Here is an 8,916-nt window from a genome sequence, read left to right as displayed (position 1 = left end):
TCTGACTTTGTTTCCTGGGAGGCACAGACTCTGTACACCCAGAGTCCCCAGGGCTGGTCACAGCCGAAACCTCCTCACAAAGAGGAGGCTGAAAAGCAGTTCAACATTTGGGCTGGGAGCTATTTGCAGTTGATGAGAAATTTCAAGTGGGAACCATGTGAGTATGTGCCTATGTGAATGCAAGAGTGCATTTACAGGGAACGAGTGATTTATTATCGGAGCCTCCACAAAGTCTCGCTCAGAAAGGGAGGGAGCTTCTCCCCCTCACCTGCCCCCATCATTAAAACCTTAAAGGGGTCGAATCCATTTGGTCTCCTAAGCCAGCCAGCAAGGGAGTCACAGCTAATCAGGCAGCCAGCTCCGCTCCTCCAAGCCTTTCCCTGAGTACAACAATATGTATAAACTGGCAAAATGGACTGCAGGCTACTTTGATGTTAAACAAAGAGGAAAAACTCCAAAACAGCAAAAAACCTATATTCCTGTTTAACTCTTCCATGTCCTTTCTTCAGAGCAAATGTAAGACTCACACAGTTGGACAGAGCTCCAGGGAGAGCTACATAATGAATGATTACCATTTCAGACACTTAGACATAAGTATTTCATAGCAAGAGAGAACGGCCAGACTCATCCTCTAAACTACTTACTCTGATTAGAAAGGAGACTGTCTTTGGAGCAGTGGCTGGGGCCTGAAGCAGCAAGAAATTTGAAGGTGGAGGAACAGACAGACTGGTTTAGGGACATGCCTAATACTTCTACGCCTAGAATGAGGTTCCAGACTCAGGTCTCTGAACACAAAGCTCAAATTGTTTCCCGTTCTATGAGTGGATTGCCTTTACTTGGGAATGAGATGTTCTGAATAAATAAACATTTGAGCTATCAGAAACCTATCTCTTTAAAGCCAAACACTTTTTAAATGGAATTTTTCTAAAATATATGATATTCTTCCATGGCTTACAAAATAGAAAATTCCTAGTAAATGTCCAGAGGAATGACTCCTGGGCAGATAGGAATTCAGCTTTTAGGTCCTTGGAGATGTCAAGTGAGATGTGTGTCCTATAAGCCAAGAGGGCGACTTCCAGCCGATGTCGGGAAGAGGGATGCACTCTGGGGACAATGGGCCAGAAGTGGGGACAGGGGGTTGAGGGTTGGTGGTTTAATCACCATCTGGAAATGGAGTCAGAAAAGCAGTTATGGATAAAGAAGAAAGAACCTTGTAAGATTCGGACATCTATATTGTCCCACTTCCCACTTGGTAGCAAATGATAAAATCACCTCTAAAACAAAACAATTTTTTAAGTAAAAATGTGTATGAGCCAAAATGTTTACAGTGATGGGGGTTGGGTGGTATTATTAACTTTTCTTGCACTAGGTCTCCATTTTATTTTATTTTTTTAAGCCTCACCCAAAGATATGTTTTTATTTAAATTTCCTACATTGATTTTAGAGGGAAAGGAAGGGAAAGTGGGGGGGGGAGAGAAACATTGATCAGCTGCCTCCCACATGTACCCCAACCAGGGATCAAACCCACAACCTAGGTATGTACCCTGACCTGGAATCAAACCCACAACTTTTTGGTGTACAGGATGACACTCCAACCAACCTAGCCACTCAGCCAGAGCTAAAATCTCCATTTTAACTTAGACCAAGAAGTGTATTGCATACTCAACTACCAGGCCAAGTGTTATACCCAAAGAGCAGGAGGTAGGAAAGACATCATCTGACTTCCAAGCAATGTCATGTTTTACAGTTAAATGTAAGGATTGTCTGCATTATTCTGTTGTATTCAAACTGTGTGTTCATCCATAAGCCTGAAAAATGGGGAGGCTTCAGAGTCAGGAAGAGCTGACTACAATCCTAGCTCTGCCACTTACTAGCAGTCACCTGGGTCACTTTAATCTCCCAGCCTCAGCTTCTCTATTTGTAACATGAGATTAATGATACCTACTTCACGAAACTGTCATGAGATTCAATAATGCTTGTTGCCCTCGCTGGTTTGGCTCAGTGGATAGAGCATCGGCCTGTGGACCGAAGGGTCCCAGGTTTGATTTCGGTCAAGGGCGATGCCTGGGTTGCAGGCTTGGTCCAATGTGCAGGAGGCAGCCAATCAATGATTCCCTCTCAACACTGATGTTTCTATCTCTCTCTTCCTCTCTCTTCCTCTCTGAAATCAATAAAAATGTATTTTTAAAAATAAAATAATAATAATTCACGGAGAGCCCTTTTCATTTATGACTGAATACACTAAATGACCAGATGCATTCATGAGAGCAATGCATTTTGCCTACAGTTACAAATATGACACCTTCACCTTCTATCCTCTTATACTGTCAGGTTATACTTTATTGAAACATTGGTTGTTAAACCATAAAATTTATGTGGAGATGGATCTGTTCTGGACACCATTCAAAAAACCATTACCAAAGTGCCGAGAGGAACTCGCTGTAAGACTGGTGCCACAGCATGAGACCATCTTAGAATAAAGCTAACATGCAGAGAATTCGTGTGGGCTGAGCACTCTATTAAATGTGTGCTCTTAGTTCTTTCACACGCCTTACTCACTCAGTTAATAGCATAGCCTCAGAAGGTTGGTATTATTATCCCCATTTCACAGAAAGTTTCAACAACTCCCATGGTCACAGAACTAACAGGTAGTATTGCTGGTGTGGATGAAAAAGGGGTACTGTACTAAGTCATAAATTCCTAACTCAACAAGTCATTGTGGATAGCCACATTCCAGGCCTATAACTTCATTAGTGTAAGGTTTTAAAGCAAGCCCTGTCCATTGTCCTTGAGCATCTGGGTTAACACCCCTTTGAAATGGGAGTAATACCTCTCTAACGTGCAACCACCCTCAACAGAGCACATAATCATGTTAACTATCCTGTAATCCAGTCATCCCTTGCTTTCTCTCACCTTCGTGGAATCTTATGTTCCCTCTTTATCTCAAAGGTATAAAAGAAGTTGCAAAACTGTCATTCACAGCATTCATTTGAGATCTTGCTTCCCAGAAATTGTCATCAGGTTTGGCTCAAGTAAACTCATAAAAATTCCCTACAGGTTTGGACATGTCTTATTCACATCCAGATCTCACTGACCCCAAAGTCCTTTCTTCATACTATACTGTTCAATGTTGTTACCTATTTTTCCTAATCGATTTAGACACTAGATTTGTATTAAAAGTACCCAGAATATTATTTAAGGCTAAACAATTCCAAGGAAGTTTTTCAATGATTTGTGATTCATGGATAAGTGATTCTGAATATTCTGGTAAAATGCAATTTCTCTCTCCATCTGCCTTCCTTTTTCTGGGTCTATCTCTTTCTGTACCTCTTCCCTGCCCCATTCGGTAGTATCCCCATCAATATTAAGATAAGATTGTAAGTCCAAGATATCTGTTCAAAATTATTTTTCTATTTATTGTTCAAGGAGAGGAGGGAGGGAGAGAGATATTGTAAAAACATACCAGTTATATATCCCTTAGCCTCAGAAGTTTACTATTGGATTTTGTACGGAAAACCATTTACCCTAAGGCTAAGGTAGTACGTGCAGTGTTTCTGCTGGTACTTTACAGTTTCCAACCAGTGTGTTGAAAGCATGGGTCACAGTCTTGGCCAGATCAGTTGGTTAGAGCATCATCCCAGTATGCCAAGGTTGCTGGGCCCATCCCCAGTCAGGGCACATATAAGAATCAACAAATGAATGCATAAGTAAGTGGAACAACAAACCAATCTTTTTCTCTATTTCTCTTTCTGCTGGTTCTCCTCCTCCTCCTCCTCATTCTTCTTCTTCTCTCTAAAATAAATAAATTGTTTAAAACTAGTTTTTTAGAAAGAAAAGAAAAGAAAGGAAAAGAAAAGAAAGAATGGGTCACAGTGAAGACAATGATTCCCTCAGATCTCAGGGCAGTCAGGTGGAGACAGGATGGCCAGAGTCCCGGGATCTGCCACCACCAACTAAGAGCAGCCCTTACCAATGTTATCATTTCCGATGTGTCCCTCCACATGAGAAAGGTTAGGAAGATCTGCTTGTCTCAGCAGGGAGGCAAATGTTCAGCAAAAAAAAGTCATTTGATAGAAGTATCACTGGAAACACACCCCAAAAGACCAGAGGTGTCCAAAGAGGTCACTGATACTCAATCCCCTTCTAGGAAATGTGGGTTAGAAAGTTTGAAATCTAGACATGAAATTGTCACTAAACTTGCCATATGTCCCTTCTTTTCTCTGAATTGGGTCTGACCCTTTCTAAAGTCTTCCACCATTCCAACTTCCTGTTGAAAAAACATCACTTCACTGTGAAGGGGCCGTTCAAAGGAAAAAACAATGGCAGCATCGAGAGTCTGCTGTTTTCTCTTCATTATAAAGTAACTTCATGGAAGTGCAGCCCTCTCGATGGTGCTACAGTTTGATGGAAGGGTAAGACAATGAACAACTAGTGAGGACGTGGCCTACGTCTCAGCCTGCTGCACAAATATTTTGTTCTCAGACATCTACCCACCAGACACACTGCTGTTTGACATTGCTCTTGCTAAGCAGGTCTGCTGAAAGCTGTGGCATCTTATCTCCTGCTGCAAGAGCCCAGGGCCTTTTTCAGGGAGTGATGACTACAGTGGGGCTAAGCACAAGATTGGACTTGCTATTTTATCTTCAGACCATAAACATCTATTATTTGAACAACCACTTCTACAATGAGCAGCTTACCTAACTCTCTGGGTCTCAGTTTCCTGGTCAGTAAAATAGGAATCACACATTCACCCCCAAGGGTAATTAAATGAGAACACTTATGTCAAGCACATGACACGAAATAACAGGTCAGTTGCTCCTCCCCTTTCTGGCTTTGACCATGGCTTTTCCCACAGATGGGTGGGGAACAGAAGTAAGACATTTCAGCAAGGTGTCCTACAGCTCTTAGGCACGGGGACACCTGAATGCTAATTTAACAGCTTTAAAACACCCATTTCTTCAGTTCCACAAATTAAAATGAGATTGACAGCATTTGTGAGAGCATTTGAGCTATCCCTACGCATGCCAAGGAATAATTTAGTTCATGATGGATATGTGTCCCTTTGACTCCAAAATAGACAACAAAGCAAAGTAGAGATTCAGAAGTGAATTTGGGTTTGTGTCTAATATAGAAAACCCATTTTGAAACTGCAAAATGGACTACCATTAGCTGTTTTAGCTCTATATGTATGTACTTGAATCTTCATAAGGCACTACAACTAAGGTTTAAACTACATATATATTAAAAACCATTAGCTCTTGCCCCATGGCTTAGTTGGTTGGAGCATCATCCCATCCATACACCAAAAGAGTTCAATTTCTGACCAGGGCACATACCTAGGTTGTGGGTTCAATCCCTGGTCAGGGCACAAATGAGAGGCAACCAATTGATGTTTCTCTTTCATATTGATGGTTCTCTCTCTCTCTCTCTCTCTCTCTCTCTCTCTCTCTCTCTCTGTATCTTTCTCTCTGTCTCTCTCTCCCTTCCTCTCTCTTTAAAATAACACACACACAAACACATAAAACATTAAAGTGTTCATTCTTGGTGGGAATGCAGACTGGTGCAGCCACTATGGAAGACAGTATGGAGTTTCCTCAAAAAATTAAAAATGGAACTCCCATTTGACCCTGTGATCCCACTTCTAGGAATATATCCCAAGAAACCAGAAACACCAATCAGAAAGGATATATGCACCCCCATGTTCATAGCAGCACAATTCACCATAGCTAAGATCTGGAAACAGCCTAAGTGCCCATCAGTAGATGAATGGATTAGAAAACTGTGGTACATCTACACGATGGAATACTATGCTGCTCTAAAAAGGAAGGAACTCTTACCATTTGCAACGTCATGGATGGAACTGGAGAGCATTATGCTAAGTGAAATAAGCCAGTCAATGAAGGAAAAATACCACATGATCTCACTCATTCATGGATAATAGAGACCATTATAAACTTTTGAACAATAATAGATACAGAGGCAGAGCTGCCTCAAACAGATTGTCAAACTGCAGCGGGAAGGCCGGGGAGGGTTGGGGGGCAGGAGGTAGGGGGGTAAGCGATCAACTAAAGGACTTGTATGCATGCATATAAGCATAACCAATGGACATAAGACACTGGGGGATAGGGGAGGCTAGGGGACTGTCTAGGGCGGGGGGATAAAATGGACACATATGTAATACCCTTTGTAATACATTAAGCAATAAAAAAAAATTAAAATTAAAAAAAAAAAAACATTAAAGTGTTCATTCTTGGTGGGAATGCAGACTGGTGCAGCCACTATGGAAGACAGTATGGAGTTTCCTCAAAAAATTAAAAATGGAACTCCCATTTGACCCTGTGATCCCACTTCTAGGAATATATCCCAGGAAGCCAGAAACACCAATCAGAAAGGATATATGCACCCCTACGTTCATAGCAGCACAATTCACCATAGCTAAGATCTGGAAACAGCCTAAGTGCCCATCAGTAGATGAATGGATTAGAAAACTGTGGTACATCTACACGATGGAATACTATACTGCTGTAAAAAAGAAGGAACTCCTACCATTTGCAACGGCATGGATGGAACTGGAGAGCATTATGCCAAGTGAAATAAGCCAGTCAATGAAGGAAAAATACCACATGATCTCACTCATTCATGGATAATAGAGATCATTATAAACTTTTGAACAGTAATAGATACAGAGGCAGAGCTGCCTCGAACAGATTGTCAAAATGCAGCGGGAAGGCCGGGGAAAGTTGGGGGGCAGGAGGGAGGGGTATAAGAGATCAACCAAAGGACTTGTATGCATGCATATATGCATAACCAATGGACATGGGACCCTGGGGGGTGGGGGAGGCCAGGGGATAGTTAAGGGCAGGGGGAAAAAAGGGTATTACATATGTAATACCCTTTGTAATACTTTAAGCAATAAAAAATAAATAAATAAATAAATAAATAAATAAATAAATAAATAAAGTGTTCATTCTTTTTTACCTATTCTGTTTCTGGGAAGTTGTCATCAGACAATAATTCAGTGACCCAAGCTAGAAACTTGGATATCATTTTATTAGGAAATGACTGTAGGTGAGAGATAGTGATAAAGTGAGTCATGGAAGCATGTAGCCATTAAAAACTGTTTTTTTGAAATTCATATTCTAACATGAGAATTGCCTATAATATAACATTAACAGAAAAAGGGACAAAATATTCAATATAAGTATGGTTACAACTCTATTTTTTAAATAAGCATACACAAAATAAAAGCATTAGAAGGAACTATGCTAATATGTCAGTAGTGATCTTTGGATGGTAAAACTATTAAAATGATTTTCTTCTTTTAATTTTTTGTAAATGTCTGGCTTTCAAAAATTGAGGTAGCACAAGAAACCAAGATGGCGGAATAGGTTAACGCCGGAGATTGCTGCCTCAAACAACTACTTTAAAAAACAACTAAAAGACGGAACGGACATCATCCAGAACCACAGGAAGGCTGGCTGAGTGGAAATTCTACAACTAGGAGGAAAGAGAATATCATACCCAGACTCAGAGGAGGCGCAGTGCTGAAGTGAAATACTGAGGTGCGGAGTGTGCGCAGAGCGGGCTGGAGGCGGAGGGCGCAGTTGTTGTTTTCAATCGGGAGGGAGTTTCAGACTCTGAGCTCCAGTTCTGGGTGAGTCTCTAGGGACCCAGACTCAAACGGGAGAAGCGGGACTGTCTGGCTTCGGCCAGAAAACGAAGGCAGCTTTCTCTCCGAGGTTTGCAGTGGTTGCTGGGACTCTGTGAGGCAGAGCCCCTAGGGACGGAACTGAGAGCAGCCATAACTGCTCGCTCCGGCCCGCCCTGTAGATCCCCAGGGACCCGCCCCGCCCAAGCCCTGCGCAGAGCCATTTGCTGGATAGCCTCAGGCAAACGCTAGATTAGCACCACCCTAGAGATCCAGCACAGAAGCTCTCCCACTGCAGACACAGCGGACTCTCATAGCCAGTTAGCCTGGAGGTCAAATCACCCCCGGTATTGCCGACAACAATCAAGGCTTAACTACAACAAGACTGCGCACAAAGATCACTAGGGGGTGCACCAAGAAAGCATAAAAAATGCGGAGAGAAAGAAACAGGACAAAACTGTCAATGGAGGATATTCAGTTCAGAACCACAATTTTAAGGTCTCTTAAGAACTCTCTAGAAGCTGCCGATAAATGTAGTGAGATCCTCAAGAAATCTAATGAGACCCTCGATGTTATGATAAAGAACCAACTAGAAATTAAGCATACACGGACTGAAATAACGAACACTATACAGACTCCCAACAGCAGACCAGAGGAGCGCAAGAATCAAGGCAAAGATTTGAAATGCGAAGAAGCAAAACACACACAACCAGAAAAGCAAAATGAAAAAAGAATCCAAAAATGTGAAGATAGTGTAAGGAGCCTCTGGGACAGCTTCAAGCGTACCAACATCAGAATTATAGGGGTGCCAGAACATGAGAGAGAGCAAGATATTGAAAACCTATTTGAAGAAATAATGACAGAAAACTTCCCCCGCCTGGTGAAAGAAATAGACTTACAGGTCCAGGAATCGCAGAGAACCCCAAACAAAAGGAATCCAAAGAGGACCACACCAAGACACATCATAATTAAAATGCCAAGAGCAAAAGACAAAGAGAGAATCTTAAAAGCAGCAAGGGAAAGAAACTCAGTTACCTACAAGGGAATACCCATATGACTGTCAGCTGATTTCTCAACAGAAACTTTGCAGGCCAGAAGGGAATGGCAAGAAATATTCAAAGTGATGAATACCAAGAACCTACAACCAAGATTACTTTATGCAGCAAAGCTATCATTCAGAACTGAAGGTCAGATAAAGAGGTTCACAGATAAGGAAAAGCTAAAGGAGTTCATCACCACCAAACCAGTATTATATGAAATGCTGAAAG

The sequence above is a fragment of the Myotis myotis genome, unplaced genomic scaffold (genome assembly GCF_014108235.1).
Source record: "Myotis myotis isolate mMyoMyo1 unplaced genomic scaffold, mMyoMyo1.p scaffold_m19_p_2, whole genome shotgun sequence".
In the NCBI taxonomy this organism is placed as follows: domain Eukaryota; kingdom Metazoa; phylum Chordata; class Mammalia; order Chiroptera; family Vespertilionidae; genus Myotis; species Myotis myotis.
The sequence above is the reverse complement of the archived record's forward strand: the minus strand, read 5'-3'. Positions refer to the sequence as shown.